Source organism: Xyrauchen texanus, chromosome 40 (genome assembly GCF_025860055.1).
Source record: "Xyrauchen texanus isolate HMW12.3.18 chromosome 40, RBS_HiC_50CHRs, whole genome shotgun sequence".
NCBI classification, from domain to species: Eukaryota; Metazoa; Chordata; class Actinopteri; order Cypriniformes; family Catostomidae; genus Xyrauchen; species Xyrauchen texanus.
Genome location: NC_068315.1, coordinates 12,802,136 through 12,820,913, shown reverse-complemented (window position 1 = coordinate 12,820,913; position 18,778 = coordinate 12,802,136). Strand labels below are relative to the sequence as shown.

The window sequence follows — 18,778 nt, the reverse complement described above, 5'->3', positions numbered from 1 at the left end:
TTCAAATCAGTTTATTAGTGTAGCAAGTAAATTGACTTTTGAAAACATGGAACTAGTACAGAAGGAAAATGTCAAAATTTTAGTTAGTGGGCCAATTAACATTCTTGAGGATGAAGAGGTCCTTGATCTTTTAAAACGTCATGGTTCCATCGCAAGAGTCCTTCCGATTAACGATCCTGAGTCCAAGTATCATGACCACACCATTGTAGAGTACAACTTTGGATCAGCTATTGAATCAATAAGTCCCTTGCTACCCCTTAGCTACACAGATAAAGACGACCCAAATTTAACTTACCAGATAAGAGCCATGAGCAGTGTCTACTCTTGTGAGGAGAGTCTTGGTGCCACAACCTCTTACTTATCCACCCTGAAAACCATTGCTAAGCAAAGTGGAAAATCCTTCAACGCTCTGCTACGAGAAGAACTCTCGCAGATTTCAAGCTCCTTAATTCCAGATGAGGTGGATGCAGATGAACCCGCGCTTGATGAGCTCAGTTCCATTAAAGAGCAAAATGCATCCAAGAGGATTGTCCAGAGTCCTTGTTCCATTCTCAATGAGCCAAAACTTGATCAGGATGACTTACCAAGGTCTGAAAAACGGTTGTCAGGTACCATGAGTCACATTCAGCTCAATCCTGCTGAGGTGCAGAAAGTTATTGTTGAGCATATAGTTAAGAGCGAAGTCGCTGCAGCAATTCCATCTAATGTTGTAGTTAGGCTCCGCCCTTTCTCAGGAAGAATTCCACAGCCCAATAATGAATCTGATTATGACACTTGGCGTTGTAATGTTGAATTACTCTTTGATGACCCTTCTGTGTCTGATTTACAAAGAGTAAGGAGAATTATGGAGAGTCTCTTACCTCCTGCCACTGATATTGTCAAGTCTTTAGGGCCTCGTGCTTCTTCCAGAGCTTACCTTAATGTACTTGATGCAGCTTATGGTGCAATCGATGATAGTGATGAGTTGTTCTCAAAATTCATGAACACTTTTCAGAATGATGGAGAGAAAGCATCTAGCTATCTTCAAAGGCTTCAAGTTGCTCTGAGCAAGGCAGTCAGGGGAGGTGGAATTAAATCATCTGAGGCCAACCACGATCTTCTACGGCAGTTTTGCAGAGGCTGCTGGGATGACATCCTTATCTCTGAGCTTCGTCTCGAAACTAGTAGAGATGACCCAATTGATTTCCAAGACTTACTGCGTTCCCTTAGAACCAGAGAAGACAAGAGTGCACAGAAGTGGTTGTGCATGAGAAGCCACATCAGTGCTTCTAAGCAGAAACCACAGCAATCACCTAGATCTGCTCATGCTTATAGCCAAGATACTGTCATTTTAAGCAAATCCCCTCATGAGTCAGAGTTGTTATCTGAGACCGCTGAACTGAAGAAGCAAATTGCGGAGCTAAAGGAACAGTTAACTTCACTGACCCTCCCAAAGTCCAGAAAGACTGTCAAACCCAAGCATAAGACATCACTTTCCCCCACCGCTCCTGAGTTTATTGCTAAACAACCGTTTAAGTCGACCGGTGATCCTGTCACGAAATGCAGACCGCGCCCTGGTTACTGCTTCAGATGTGGTGAAGATGGCCACATATCTGTAACCTGCGAAAATTCTCCGAACCCCAGGCTAGTTGAAAAGAAAAGAAACAAACTGCGGTTGAAGCAGCAGGAGTGGGATAGAGAGAACAGTCATGCTGGTGCCGCTTCTTTAAACGGCTAACAGTTCCAGTTGGAACTAGTGAACCTAAAGGTAGTCCCCCAGAATAAACTCAGGCCCCCACCACAAATCTCTCTCACGCCACAAATTCCGTATTCAGCGTCTGGTCGGATCCAAGTGTACAGCGCAAGTCAAAATCTCAGGGACTGAATGTCATTGCTTACTTGACACAGGGTCGCAGGTGACCACAGTTCCTTGGTCCTTTTACCAAGCTTGCTTGATTAATCATCCCATCAAGCCCCTGAATCTTCTGCTTGAGGTCAGTGGAGCAAATGGTCAGCCAGTTCCATACAAAGGATATGTCGAAATTCCAATAACTTTTCCAGAAGACATGGTTGGATCTGAGGTTGAAATTTCCACACTGGCACTAGTCGTTCCTGACTTTAAACCAGAAAAACAATCTCAAGTCTTAATCGGGATGAATACGCTTGATTCTTTGTATGCTGAATGTTCTAACTTGAATATCCTTGAACACCATTCTCCACGATACGGGTACAGTGCTGTGCTCAAAACTCTGCAATTACGGCATAAACAGAATGCCAATGATGCCTTGGATTGGTGAGACTACAAAGCAAGGAGCCCGTAGTGATTCCAGCACAGCAGACAGTTGCTCTCTGTGGAAAAGCAAATGTGCTTATCCACTAAAGAATGTGTTCTTCTGGAGCCCCCATCAAACTCCTCCCTCCCTGGCGGTGTTCTTCTTCCAAGAGGTGTAGTTCAAGTGCCATCGTTTCCAACGCAAAAGTTGACTGTCCAGCTACGAAATGAGTCGCATCGGGATGTAGTACTGCAGCCAAATGCTGTAGTTGCTGAAGTGCATGCCATCGAGAGTATCATCCCACAAGAACGCGAGGTGGAATCTGTACCTACTGGCCTATTGTTAATATTAGTGACAAGTGCAATAATAGTGACACGTGTGCTACATTAGTCCTCCACTGTTCCACGGAATCAGCGATGAAGCCACACTTTGTGCGCTGAAAGATGGGGCCCCAGGATGATCCGGAGGCATTTGTGAGCCTGTTTGAACATTGAACCAAATGGACCCTCCACCTGCTGCTGCTGCTTTCCGGCGGGGGGTTGGGTGTGGCAACCACCTGCTGACAACGGCCTGGACTACACGAAACTGAAGACAGCTGTCCTGCAAAGGGTTGGCCAAACACCAGAATAACACTGCCAGCGGTTCCGCTCCCAAACACTGACAGAAGCTGGCCAACCATTCATGTTTGCCCAGCAGCTCCATGATGTGGGTGCTAGCCGATGATGGCCATGATGTGGAGGACGTCATTGATCTGATGGTGATGGAGCAGTTGACCGTTCACCTTCCCCAAGGAACCATGGAATGAGTCCAGTGACATCGCCCCACGTCGGTGGATGATGCCGTCCAGCTGGCCGAAGCCCACTTTGCGGCCTACAAGCAAGCCATCGAGCAGCAGTCTAGATCTTTCTCTAACTCTCTCCCTCTTGCTGGTTCTCCACCTCTTGTCCCTCCCTCTCCTCCTTCTTTCCCTATACCTGCTCCCTGGAAACGGGGAATGTTTCCACACAAACCGGCTCCCCACTTCCACATGCTGCACTACAGGGTTTAAAAGGTTACTAAAAGCATTGTGTGTGGATGGGTCCAGTAAACCGAAATCTCGGTGTGTGACGTGAAGGCTGGGGAGGCAGAGCTAGGCCATCCACATCTGCTCAGTGTCAGAATCTAGAGCAGTCACGTGACAAAACCCTTAGTCATGCCTTTGACCAAGTGAGAGTAATCAATGGCCAGCAGCTCCAGCCTGAAGTCACTCTCACATATCCATATTTTTCAATCATTAGGGACCGGTTGTATCAAGTGAAGCAGGAAACACAAAGCTATAAAAATACAACCTAGTTATTAGTCCCGAGGAGCCGTCAGGGAACATTTTTCCAGGCGGCTCACCATAATCCTATGAAGGGAGACTTAGGACAAGAAAGGACAATGCACTGGTTAATGGCCCGCTTTTATAGGCCGGGCATTGTGCAGATGGTGTTTTTATAGGCCGGGTATTGCGCAGATTCGCATGCCGCAAATATCAGTTGGTGAATCCACTGGCCACACCAAGAGCATCATTGCGCCCTTTGCCTTTAATCAGTTCTTTCTTCAAAAGAATTGGTATGGACCTCGTTGGGCCTTTAGAGCGGTCAGCAAGCAGTTATCGGTTTGTATTAGTACTGGTGGATCATGCAATGCGATATACGGAAGCGGTGCCTTTACGCAACATCTCACGCAGTGTTTCCGAAGGAAATCCTCACCTATCAAGGCACAACATTTATTTTGCGTACACTGCGAATACTTTATGAATTGCTGGGGATTATATCGATTCGCACCAGCTTTTACCATCCGCAAATTGATTTAATCGAACCCTGAAAAATATGATTCTTTATTTCATACACAAGGATGCTAGAAACTGAAACAAATGGCTGGAACACCTATTATTTGCAGTCAGGGAGGCCCCTCAAGCCTCCTCGGGGTTTTCCCCATTCAAATTCCTTAATGGACGCCGGCCCCGTGGGGTGCTTGACGTCATATGGGAGGCATGGGAGAAAGGACCTTACCAAAACAAAAATGAAATTCAGTATGTTCTTGATCTTCGTGCAAAGCTACACATGCTGGATCAGTTGTCACAGGAACATTTTCTCCAAGCTCCAGCGAGATAAAGCCGGCTCTGTAATAGGGGTGCCCAGCTACGGGAATTTGAATTCAGGAGACAAAGTCCTTGTATTACTGCCCACTTTGAGTTTGAAATTACTTGCCAAGTGGCAAGGACCCTTTGAGGTTACACTAACTAATGGATAGAGTTGGTGTACATCAAATTTGCCACCTCAACCTAGTTAAATAATGAAGAGAAGCGGTCCCCGTGTCCATGGCGACGGTAATTCCGGAGTGGGCAGAGCCAGGGGGCGCCAGATCCGTTGCAGTGGATGGAGGTGTGCCAACAAGCTTTCACTAGAATGAAATCTGCACTCTGTGGCATGCTGCTTTTACATGCTCCAAACATCTCTCTCTCCCCTTCATTTTACAGATGGATGCATCAAAGAGGGGGTTGGGGGCCGTGCTCTCTTCATCCTCTGCTCGGATCACGCCCTGCTTCAGTGGCTCCACCATATGAAGGATACCAACACTTGTTGGTACCTGGCACTTCAGCCGTTCAAATTTAATGTGTGGTGTGTGGGGGAGTCCGAGCCACACACACATCCTGAAGTTCCACGTTGAAAAGACGTTCGTTGAGTGACTAAAGTTTGTATTGACTGTTATCATTGAAGCTCTGTGTGCCAAGAAAAATACCTGCTGGAAAGCATCTTGAGTTAAATTCTGAAAACAAAATTAGACTTACATGCACTGCACGCCGACTAACAATAGCAAAAGACATTTTTCATACATTACAAATCATCCAGAGGGAATTTGTGAAGCACATACTGTATAACTTGTGAACATTTGTCGTGATATATTTATTTTTGTTCAGCGGAGCATTGAGAGGTGCAGCCATGGTGCATTATGTCACTGAGTCACAGCACTTTCTACACAGATGAGAGGCTCTCCAGTCCCCTACCCCAGTCTACAAAACAAGTCAACAAGCACATTTGGCAAGTAAGGAAACAGAGCCAGGATGTTCTGTTTGCACCTGGAGCAATAAGGACCAGGTGGGATGTATGTGATTTAGGAAGGTCAAATGCTGTACAACATGGATGATTGTCCTCTTTTGTCTTTTTTTATCCTTTTATTAAGGCTAAAACCTTGCCCCTGCACTCAATTTTCAGATCACATGAGCACCAGTCATTTTATATTCTGTCTTCATAGAGATGCAAAGGAATGTGCTAGTTACGCAAAATGTCGAGCATTTGTATGCAAGAGTGAAGCATATACAGTATATCCAGGGATGTGGGTGTGTGAGCTATCTGGAGAGTACAAAAGAGAAAAAATGATTAATGAGGTCACATACTCCAGCAAAGTGTGTACATATACAATATACATATACAAAAACTTGCCAGCAAGACAATACTCTAACGGTTCTAATGGTTGATGTGTAGAAGTGGATAAAGTTGTCTTTGAGAGAAACTTACTCAACTCTGGCCACACTTATGAATGATATTTTAATAGACAGCTTTAATTCACAGCTTTAAACCGATGCACATTGAAGCAGTTGAACTGTTTTGCTGAGTTGATGGCAGATAATAAAACTTTATGAGATAATGTATTGAAGGCGCAAGAGATTTGCTGAAAACAATGCATTAAAGACCAAAGGAATTTGCTTGTCGAGCTAGTTGGTTGCAGGTTGTCTTAAGGAACATTCTCATTCTAGAGACATTTATTAATTTGCCAGATTGTTTTATCAAATGCAACTTACAAAAAAAGGAAGAATACAACATAAGCGAGTTATCTTAAAGATGAAGTGTGTACTTTTTTTGATGTCAAAAAACATTCTATTATCCCAGTGTATTGTTCATTGACAACTGTAAGGCATTTGTGGGTTTACCTCCCCTAAAAGTGTAAACACTGAGCCTCCCAGGCACTATCAAAACATTGATGTTTATATTTTGAGTGTTTTGAGTGGCCGCTCAGCTCCACCCATGAGCTTGGGGTGTGGCTGCTTGTAGTAAACTGTTCAACCGGGAGAATATGAACATCCATGGTAGATGTGTTACAGAGGAAATCAAACAATAGGTTACTATCGTAACCCTGGTTCTCTGAAACATCGAGTGGAGAGATCCACCTATGGGAAGGGCATCCGCACCTGACCTCTGCAGAAGCATCCAATTGCACCAAGTCTGGCCTGACAGACAGAAGCGCGTGTCCAATGCTCGGTAAGGGACCCGCCCCTTACCAAGTGCATAAAACACTCGTACGCGCTATCTTACCTCAGTGAGCATATTCGCTTCTCGTGCAGCAAGCGGGGCAAGCTTGGTGGATCTCTCCACTCGATGTTTCAGAGAACCGGGGTTACGATAGTAACCTATTGTTCTCTTTCATCATCTCGTGTTCGAGATCCACCTATGGGAGATATGGACAGCTCCCCGATTGCCCAATACACTACAATGAGGCCCTGAAAGCCAGAGGACGGTCACCTCGAAAGGCGGTGCATGACACGTCACACGGAAACCACCCCACAAAGTGAGGAAGCCACTTTAGCAACAAAGAATAGCATATGGTAACATGCATTCGTGAATAAACCTGACCGCACTCTCATGGTGAATATATGGTGGCAGGTGTAGAGTAGAAACATGCTTAGTGACTTTAAAGTGCTGGACTAGGCAGCCCAGACTTAAGGAGGGGTGGACGGCCTAAGAGCACAAAGCTACAAAGAGCCGACACCCAGGACAGAATGAGCTACCGGGGTTCTGGTGACATCTAGCCGGTAGTATCTGGCAAACGTATGGGGAGAGGCCCAGCTTGCAGCGGCACATATGTCCTGCAAAGAGACTCCCTTAAATAGAGCCCAAGAGGCAGCCATACCTCTAGTGGAGTGAGCTCTGATGCCGTCTGGGGGCTGCACTCCCTTTGATTCATATGCCAAAGATATAGCTTCCACAAGCCAATGAGAAAGGCGTTGCTTGGAAATGGGGTTCCCTGAGTGCGGGGGGCCCCAAGAGATGAAAAGCTGGTCGCTTTTTCTAAACGAGCTGGTCCTGTCTAAGTATGCCCGCAGGGCACGTACAGGACACAAAGCGTTCAACCTCTGATCCTCTGTGGAGGAGAAAGGAGCTGGGTGGAACGCGGAGAGCTCAATCACCTCACACGTGAATGCCGGGAAGCATTTTGGCATAAAGGCCGGGTTGGGCCTGAGAAAAACCTTATCTCCACTGAGAGAGAATTTAGTGCACGAGGGATGACCAGAGAGTGCATGCATATCACTGACCCGCTTGGCAGATGCCAAGGCCAAGAGCAAAGCTGTCTTGAAAGACAAATTCTTAAGGGAAATACTCCCCAGGGGCTCAAACGGCTGTTGAGACATTGCGTCCAGCACCATGGAGAGGTCCCATTCAGGAACGACTCTCCTGGGGACTGGAAGAGAGCGGCGTGCGCCCTTCATAAACCTATGAATAAGGGGTGTTGCCCCACCGTAGCGCTGTCGAACCCCACATGACATGCAGCGATAGCCACTAAATAGACCTTAATAGTGGAAAAGGATCTTCCCTTGTCCATAAGGTCCTGCAAAAAGCATAAGATGTCGGTGATTGAGCACTGATATGACGTTACCCGTCGCCCTTCACACCACTCTTCGAAAACACGCCACTTACAGTCATAAAGAGACCGTGTCGAAGAGGCTCTGGCACACTTAATGGTGGCCACAACACATGGGGGGAGCCCCAATGTGTTTAAGTTGGCCCTCTCACGGGCCAGGCCCAGAGGGCCACCCTGTCCGGGTGTGGGTGATAAATTTCCCCGTTCGCTTGAGACAAAAGGTCTGTGCGAAGTGGGAGGGGCCATGGCTGGGCATACAGCAGAGGGATAACCTCTGAGAGCCACGGCGCCTTGGGCCACCTGGGAGCTATCAAAATCATGGTCAAGCTCTGTTCCCTCACCCTGGCCAGAGACAGCGTTATGAGGCAAAGGGGAGGAAATGCATAAAGCAGCACGTTGGGCCACGGGTGGGCCAGTGCGTCCATGCCGAGGGGGGCGTCCTCGTCCCGTAGCGAGAAGAACATAGGACAATGGGCGTTTTCGCGCGAGGCAAAGAGATCTACGGTTGGCTGGCCAAATCTCCTCCACAGTAGACACACTATCTGAGGATGGAGGCACCAGTCTCCGTAAAGCGGGTTTCCCCTTGACAAGAGGTCTGCGCCCCTGTTCAGTATGCCCGGGACATGGGTCGCCCGTAACGACAGGAAGTGCCGCCTGCTCCACACTAACAGCCTGTGAGCGAGAGCATGCAGCTTGGAGGAGCGCATCCCCCCCCCGGCGGTTGATATATGCTACAGCTGTCGTGTTGTCGCAGCGCACCAGCACATGATGCCCCTGCACGCGGGGCAGAAAGTGATTCAGAGCCTTCCACACAGTGAGGAGCTCTAAATAATTTATATTGGCTGAGTGAAGTGTGCTTGGCCACACACCATTCACTGTTCTGCCCTCTTGCGTGGCTCCCCATCCTGTTAAGGACGCGTCTGTCGTCACTACTTTCCGCAGCATAATCGCCCCAAGAGGGGTCCCATGCGCGTAGAACTCTGTGTTCCTCCAGTGACGCAAGCGCTGCTGTGCACGAGCGCGTCACTGTGACAGAGCGGCGGAGATCCTGGGGTCGCCCATGCCACACGCTGCCATATCCTTAACCTCCAGACCCGCTAAGCCGTGCTTAAGATCTAGCGGGTCCTTCCAATAGTGTCGCATGTGCTTAGCGCACGCAGGGAGTACAGGCATGAGCTGCTTCCTAGGACCGGGAGGGGGACCTAGGAGTTTGCCGTCATACACATCCCTCTCTTGGTCGGCGGCGTTCTGGAGGGCCGGCCATTCCATGCCGAGACGAGCGGCCGCTCGCTCACACACCTCGAGAAGGACCGCGTGCGGCAGTGTAGCCGAGCCGCTAACCGGGGGAGCTTGGGCGGACGGGGTGGTTTCCTTGTCGTCCGAGCCCTCAAGTATAGCGGGGTCCTCGTCCTCGCCTGAGCCGGGCGGCTCGTAGTCGAACGAGGAAATACCGGGAAGGATTTCCTCGAGTAGGCCCTCGTTAGACTGGTCAGCCCAACTGAGAGCAGGCATGCTCTGGGAAGTCCCCGGAGCTGTAACGCTTTCACCTACTCCAGCGTCCGAGTCGTAATGTCCGTCCGTGCTTTGGGAGGATGCAACTTTGAGTCTTCGTCGAAGAAGCTTCCTAGGCAGGGCGAGGCAATGGGTGCAGTTCTCAGGAAGTGAAAGCGCTTCCTGCGCGTGTCTTAGTCCCATGCACACCACGCAGAAGGGATGGGCATCCCTCGCGGCTGAGTGAACCGCAGGCGGCAGGGCATGCACGCGACTGCACGTCCGGTGGGTTAGTGGGACCGGAGAGCTTGTGATCCATCGGAGAGGTGAAAGCTGAGAAACAGGCGGGCAGCCTGAGCAAATCCAGGTAGCGAGCGTGGGTGGCTTGCAACCCGAAATAATCGCAACTAAACGCAACCGTCTGACAATCACGCCTGGCGGAGGCTGATCGAATGGATATTTCCTCCTGTTGACTGTGGTGAAGTCAGCGAAAACCGTAGAGCTGCGAAGCAAAGAGGTCGCGAGAAGCGAATAACAACTGAGGAAAGATAGCGCGTACGAGTGTTTTATGCACTTGGTAAGGGGCGGGTCCCTTACCAAGCATTGGACACGCGCTTCTGTCTGTCAGGCCAGACTTGGTGCAATTGGATGCTTCTGCAGAGGTCAGGTGCGGATGCCCTTCCCATAGGTGGATCTCGAACACGAGATGATGAAAGAGAACCACTTGTGCTAGATCCCCCGCACACCAGCTGATGTTCAATCCGGTGATATTATTGGATGAGCTTATTCCTCTGCAATGCTTTCTGTCTGTTGTGTTTATGTTATAGTGGTCTTTTCATTACGACGATAAACGTATATCACATTTTATTTAGTATGGCCTATTTGTTCAAAGGGAATCAAAGAGAGTGAAAGGTGTGATGAGTCTGAGGGGTGTTGGCAAAGGTTGTTTGAAAACATACTTTATTTTTGTAATTCCGTTTGGTGCCACTAGTAGCGTAGAAATTACACACTTCACTTTTAAGGAGACACTAGTAAGAAAAGTGCTGCATTACAAAGTTTCAATTGCATCAGAAAAATACTCTCCAAGACAGAGATTAGAGTGCAACAAAAATAATATATACATGATCTGGCTGTTTTTGGGATGTGGTCGGTGAAATTGAATTGGTTGTCGATGGTAATTTCTGACTGTTTTATAAGGTAATTTTGTAGACTAACCTAGCTGAACTGTGATGTTGTGCTCAAGAGCAGGGTTGGCTGGAAAGAGGAGGAGCTCAGTCTTCACTAGGTTGAGTTGTAGGCGGTGTTACTTCATCCAGGCCAAAATTCAGAGAGAATCTGATTGGACAAAAATCGGTGCAGTGCAAGATGAGTCATCAATATTTATGCTCTGTTTTCTTAAAAAAGAAAGACTGTAAGTTTTAAATGCATATACAGTATATGCTAAGAGTAAATTTCGTGAACATTTAGGAGTACACTTGAATACAAAATATCAAAGCCACAAAACTCTAATTTTGAGTTCACAGGCATCTTAAAATAAAGGTAGCCATTATTTCCATCTATGCTAAATTAAGCAGGATTGAATTTTTCAGTGCCTGATATATGCAATCAGTTTCATGGATTCTGGGTGTAGATATGCAGGAATATGATTGCTCACGATGGTGTGTTCAAACACTGCCATAGCATACATGGTTCAAATGAGGAGTAGGACTCACATTTGTATCTTTTTACAGACACGCAGCAAGGCAGCGATCGATCCCTAAGGGTCTTCATGAATAATCATCTCCTAGTTTTTATGAAAACAGATTCGCAAATGCAAAAGAATAACTATTATATATTCTCTGAAGCTTTTATATATATAATTGCAATGCATCACAAATGTCTATTGTAGAATAGGCTACAGGGGCTGTAAAAGTCACATAGCTCATATTTTTCTTTACATTTCAAATGGAATGTTCATACAGTAAATGTTAGGCCACAGCTGAAAGTGAGACCTGCATACTGTAATAGTGCCTCAAATTTGCTGAATGAATAGAAATTAAGAGATCATAATGGAATACAGTTAAAGAGATAGTTTACCCAAGAGTGAAAATGTTGTTATTATTTACCCTTTCTGTATTTACTTTGTTATGTGGAGCACAAAATGAGACGTTAGATAGAATGACAGACTCAGTCACTATTCACTTTCATTGTATGCAGATGCAAAGTTGGCTGTCATTCTGCCAAACATCTCTTTTTGTGTATGGATGAAGAAAGAAAGTCTTACAGGTTTGAAACAACATGAGGGTGCATTTTTTGGGTTGTTTTGGCTAAATATCCATTTAATGAAGAAAATATTTACTACTTAATTACTTTATGTATTACTACATCGACCTCTTTCAAATTAATCACATGTTCATAAATGCAAAATAAGGCACTTAAAAGATGACCATGATTCAAGAAAAGAAGGAACACCAAGGGGTAGAGAGCAATGTGTGTGAATTATGAAAGACATGGTGTGGTTCTCAGGGTTATTACACTTCAGAGCACACTGTTCCCACACAGGGAGTGGTGTTCTTTGGCACACTGTAAATCTAGGGCATCTACTCGGCTGTCCGGCAAAAGCACATATATATGCACATGCAGATTTAAACACTCTCAGCAGCTCCATGGACAGCAAATGCATATATGAAGGGCCAGGGGGCCCAAACATGGAGGCCCTGTTTCCATGGATATATCTCGCTCCATCATTCTAGCCGGTGGGGTATGTTAAGAGCATTCTCTGGAGGGGGGAAGGGCAGTATGGAGTAGGACACTACTCAATAAATGGACATCAACATACATCAACACTGCAAATTGTATGTATATGTGGATGGATATCTGACTAGGTTATACAATGTCTCTCAAATGCTGTGTCTGAAACCTGGGCAAGCTGCGTAGTCTGTCAGTAACTTCACAGGCTACATTTGTGTATGAAGGAACCTTGTAAAGAAACTGGTTTCAGCCAGGCTTCCAGTACACCATAATGTCATGTCTAATGATCTAAAACAAATTCAAGGGAGCTTTAGGCATAACTATAACCATAATTAGGGACTACCAACTTGAAATTTCCAGCTTGCAAAAGTTCATGCACCTTGAAATCAACCTCATTTGCCAAATTACTTACAAGTGTCATCAAGTGTATCAATTCTAGAGTAAACATGCTTTCCTCTAGCGCTACTATCACTACTCTAGCAACCTCCAAGACATGGGTTCTGGTCCTGTGGTTAACATGAAGTAATTGCACACTCATAAACAATGGTAAACGTGATTTGAAGGTCTAATTTTCACTCAGAAATTATGCTTTTAATCCACTAACAGGTTAGGTTTAGGCTTGGGTTTTGTGTTAGGTCATATAGGTTTACTAAAATATGCTTTTCCTGTCAATGATATTATGTCATCTACACGTAAAAACATTCTTCGCTTTTGGTACCACTCTGTGGACATTTAACTTGAAACTGATGTTCAAACGTGCCAATATGATCAACAACACTTTCAGCTTCAGTTACTGGGGCACTGATTAAAATTTCGGTAAGCACAGACTGATTTCAGCAGCAAAACAGTTCAACCTACTTTTGCTGTATCCACAGAGTGATCAGTCTGGTGACTAAAAGGCTTGTTTGTCAGCATAATTTGAGTTATACGTTGAAAACAATGAACAATTCTAAACAAATTTACTCCTTTCAAGTGCTCCTTCAAACACAATTTTATGCTTTCCACCAACAGTTGAACCACACACAGGGTTGTGGAATATCATAGGAATATCATATTGCCTTCAAAAAACAACCAGATGAAGGCATCTTGGCAGACAGGATGTTATGCAACCATTGGATTTGAGCATGCCTTGACACCTTCCTACCTCCGTGTACTGCTTGCCAATGGCAGCATTTTTCAGCTTTCAGACACAGCCGAAGGGTATCAAAGGACATGATCTATTCACAACAAGCAGATAGATTGAGCACAGGTGGCCATAGGCTCATGATAAATGTATCTGTGTTAACTGGCACAAGGACAGACCCCTTAAAGACTGAGCTATAGCATTGAGCATGTTTTAATATTTCCTTAGTATTACCTTATTGGAACCATGAGCATGGGCTGTGAAACATTGATTTAATTGTTGTTTGGATTCCTTACATCTGCTTTTCATACCCTAAAACATCATCATGCTTTAGGGGTCCATGCCTTTCAACTTTGTAGAATAAGTGTTTTATTGATTTTCAATTATAATATATGTTCTCATTATATTGCAGTATTTCCCTGCTACATTAACACCTTTTTGTTTCTCAGAGAAGCTCCATGGAATGAGTGAGACCTCTATAAAGGGAAAGACATTGAGATTTTGACTTTGATTTTCTTTTTCTCCCCTTTCAACTCTCTACCACCACATCCCTCTACTGGAGAGAGTCAAAAAATAGAGAGAGTTGATGTTATTTCATGCATAAAATTACATATATGCCCACTCACACACTAAAGCTTACACAATCTGTCAAGGGGGCTGTGTGGTTATTATTTTCAAACCAGAACACAGACCACCAGATTTCGATAATGCTAATAATAATAGTATCTAAGCACTTGCCCTCATTATGACTCTCTCTGCTGACCCAGAAATGTATTTATATTTACAAACAGCATATATATGTGCAGACAGGAGCAAGTGGATGCAGATAGGGAGCGATAGAGAGATTTATATGACTGCTCTCGTATGACATGTCTAATGATAGATGCTGACAGCGGATCCCCTTTAACTACACGCTGGACTTGCAAAGGTAACTAGCTGAGACATGTTTCTTGCATCGGATTAATTGAACCAAGCTGATGGGCACATGCGGAACACAGTGGGTACTACCAGAGATAAGGAAGTAATGTGGGTAAACTTACAGAAATGCACCTCTCTATGGACTGACATCATATTTGCACAGCTACAGTTCTTGTGCCTAATGAAATTGGGCCATTCCCTGGATAATCTAATGATTGGCAATCCTAATCTGTGGCTCATCACATCTATTGCTGGTGATGATAAAAATGCTAGCTGATGACACATTGTAAATGTCAGCTGACCCTCCTGTTGTATCTGTCAAAAACGAAGTTAAAAACAACAGATTTTTGTTCACTCTCGCTCCATCGTCCAATTAAAACACTAGGGAAAGTCAGGAGGGGGAGGCATCAAGATAAAATAACAAATGTTCTCTTATTGCCTCACTGCATGCTCTGAGGTTGAGACTAATTTAATTAGCAGAGCAGAGCTGAGCTGAAGGCTTTCAACATAGGCTCTAAACTGAGGCCAGTAGAGTTTGTGTTGGAATGATTGCCAAAAACTGACATGATCCCAATTATTAGAAAGACAGGAAATCCATCCAATGCATGTGAAAACTTTTATATATGCCAACTTCTGCAACTTTGACTTGTGCATATTTTATTTGTGCTGGTATTTCATTACATTTTTGGCCTACACTGTAAATGTGAAAATGTACCAATATGTACTGGTTTTGTTGGTGTAACCCTTTCTAGTCAGGTTTATTTAGCCATATTAACACGTTTTTGACTTATTAATTTGTAAATAAGTCAAAAAGTTAATTTCAAGCTCTTTTTTGGGTTACCTGACAAAACATAGTGTCATTGTATAATTGAGTTCAAATAAATTACAAATCTCCCTAAATATGGTAACTGAACATGCTACAGTATACAGTATGGTGGAGAGGCATTATTCTAATGAAAGATTCCAACAAAAACAATGACTGTGTGAAAAGTTAATTTAAAACAAGCACTAATATCAAATGTTTCTGAAAATAAATGCAAGTGTTTCACTGCTTTTCAGCATAGGCCTCACCCAAATGATATGAATGTCCAATTTTGTTATGCGCATTCCATGTCCTCCAAAATGTTTTGAGCACTTCTGAAATGCACTAAAGTATTCTGCATTAATTTATTAAACTCTCTCTTTCTGTAACAATCTGATGTTTTTTAAGACTGCACCTGAAAATCAGGGATAATATCACAACCTTTTAGCACCTTTGTGCTCTGTTGAGTTTGAACTATTGCCACAGATTTTACTGGAAGTTGACCTCATAACAACAGAAACAGATACTGATCTTTAATTACAAAGCTGCTGCCAACTGCATGTTTAAAGAAAAACTTTCACCTCATAATGTAGTTGAGTGGACTAACTAGGCTATTCTTAATATAAGTGCTGTGTTTCCCAGCAAAAAATACCCGAATGTTTTCTCAAAGTGTTGTGATATTTTGCATGGGCAAGAGAGCCATACAGTGATGCCAAAAACTATTTTGATACCTAATCCACACTAATAATGCTGGACCTTTGTTTTCTTTTCTCCCATTTTTACATAACTTTTAAGAGAATGCATGAACTCTGTCAATCTCAAGTTCACACACGTGTCACAGAATAACCACATGTAGTTCATTGCATTAACTTTGGACAGTTTGATAACCAGAACGTCTCCTGATAAGTTTTGTCTTAATTATAAATAGTATGTATAATGTTTTATCATATAAAACCTAATAAATTTTTGATTCTGATGTGCTGTTGTCACTGAAGTGGATAGTGAGTGTTTAATAGATGCTAATGACCCATGTAATGTTCAACTCTCTTCTGTAGTGAGAAGAGGAGCCTGTCTGGCCACTCCTTCAATATTCAACAACCTCACATTTGCAACATACTGTACAGTTCACGAAGCTGTTTGTTTGTTAATACTGCGAAACAACTATTCGTGTGTATTTTACTATTGTCCCAGGAAAGCAATTCCCTACTGTTCTGTGCTAGTTTCATGTCTCCCATATCACTACACAGACTGTTTCTTCTTGCATAATTATTTTATTTTTTTTTTTATCTCAAATCAGTATTTCATGTCCATATATTTATTATGTTTGTGGTAAGTAGATGTGTAGCAAGCATGATATAGTATAGTCAGCCAGTCATTATCACAACATAAACCCCTTAAGGGTGATATGAGACCCCATTTTGTGCTGGGGTTGAGATCACACTTATTTGGCATTGGTGGCTTATTGGCAGCAATTCTGCTGAATAATTTTGACTGATTTTAAAAGGCCTAAAACAGAGTCTGACAGTAGCAATCAATGGAAACACAATACTTTTACATATTGAACACATTATTTATGTAATTTGCTATATTTTACTTCTGTATGTTGGAAAAGCTCTTCATTTGTGTTTTTTCCCCCCTTTTCCTGCACCTCTTCTCAGGGGTTGCCTACTTTTACTATTTTCATTACATGATTAAGCAAAACTGTGCACAGCTATCACTGCACTTCAGCTGCCATCAGCACTGACACTTGCATGGTGATGTAAATTCTGCTCACAAGCACTCTTTCACTCTCTATGAAGAAAGTACATTCTAGCTTCTGTGCCAAAATGCAGGGTGTAAAACTATCTGCTGAATTATAACATGCTAATGCATCCATAAATGTACAGATCATAAAGAGAGTGAAAAAAATAGTCATCATTCATTCAACCTCAAGTTGTTCCATGCCTGTCTTTCTTTAGTGGAACATAAAATGTTTTTTTGGGCAGAATGTTAGCATCAGTCACCATTCAATTTTAGTGTACGGTGAAAAGAAGAAGATGATGAAATTAAAGTGAATAGTGACTGAAGCTAATATTCTGCCTAACATATTTAGTTTACAGTAAACCATCCAGGACTTCATTGGTTCATATAGTGCTTGAGCGCATTTAAGTAAACGGAGTTGGCGTGCTGTCCATTATGCAGGGACTCAAGCATGGGACAGGGCTTGAGCTCTGAGATCCACCTGGACTGTCTAACTAAAGCAAGAAACCGAAAGACAATTTTTATAAAAAAAAATAATAATTATAACTGGAATAGGCATTAAAAAGATGGAAATGGTGAAGTGGAGGGATGCCAGAAGAATCGTCTGGGTGTGAGGGAGCCATGGGACATGATTGGCAGGCTTAAAACAAGCTACTCCCAAACAAACATTTGGAACCTCATTTATTATACCATTGTGTGTCTTCCAACTCCAAACTTAAAGAGTAGGTCAGATGCAAAATTCATTTTAATTGACTTGCTTGCCTCAAAACCACACTACCCCGTTCTTCACTTGGTAGCCAACATTTGAATTGAGTTCTTTAAATTAAATCTATGAGTCATCACTTCTTAACTGAGCAAACAGTACATTATATTCCTCTAAAAGCTAATGCAGTCAGCCACAAAGAGCTTTTTTTAACATGGTCTCAAAACTCTTATGGTGTGCCAAGAGGGAAGGAAAGCATTACACATAGAATGTATTTAAAGAGCCCACTGCACTCTCTAAAAACCTATTGTAATCAGTGAATCATTTTGAAATCTGTTAGGAACAAAAACTGTGGGAAGAAGTGGGTTAACTCTGTTTATAAGCCAAGCAAATTGCCTCTGGCATGGAACAGATTTTATTGCCTTCAATGTTTTAATTTTGGAAGGTCTAATGACTTGGTTGAAAAAGATAGAATTCCATACATTTTGTTGAGAAAATACTTGTCTTATCTAGAAGTAAGGAATTGTTTTAGCCGTCTGACACTTTTACATGCATGATTACTGAGCTATCTCTTTGATTTAAATCCCACCACATCACAGCTGCAATGCTCATTCAAGCTTCATACATGCCTTACAAAGTTAGAGTGAGGTCCATTTTCAAGGGTCTGTTTGCTTGCGAGAGTGAATGCGTTGGGGTGTACAAACGCACCATAGTTCTTGTGCCATCTGTGTCAGTGCATCTCCCAGCAGACATGTTCTCATACACAATTAATGACTCTTTAAATTACAGAGATGTGGCTACTGTACAGTAAAATGCTCTCTCCTAGTTGCTCTATAAATGTTTGTGGAAGTTCTCACCCGCTGACCCGGTGCCCCTACATATCATGTTAACCTCTTTATTCTCTCGAACTTTGCTGACCTCTAACCTCATTTGACCCAGCCCTTTTGTGTGGTGGAACTGGTTTGTCTCCATAGTAACAAAGACGTGGGGCTGGCCCTTGTAACAGCATAAACTGTGATTCACTTGCCCAGGTGACATTGCCTGTCACTTAGTCATATCATCATCTCTCAGTCACCCCTGTTGCCTTGCTATTTCACTGTTGCAGGACATGTTTTGCTCTTTAAAAGTAATTTGAATCATTTATGCGTTTTTATTTTTAAATCTTCACATTCGTGATGCTCTTTTGGACTAATAAAATGCTCTTCATATTAAGCCAGCAAGGACCCAAACACCACTTAGTCATTTATATAAATATATTTTTTAATTTTATTTTTTTATTTGGCTGATCAGAAAGCATATGATCCCACAGATTATGAGGAATGTGGAATCATATATTACATCAACATGCACTCTGTCAG

General features: G+C 43.5%; 1 pseudogene; it reads right to left on the bottom strand.

Moving 5' to 3' along the window:
- Positions 1-7,026: 7,026 nt before the first annotated feature.
- Positions 7,027-8,858, bottom strand: LOC127633167 (uncharacterized; annotated as a pseudogene).
- Positions 8,859-18,778: the final 9,920 nt, after the last annotated feature.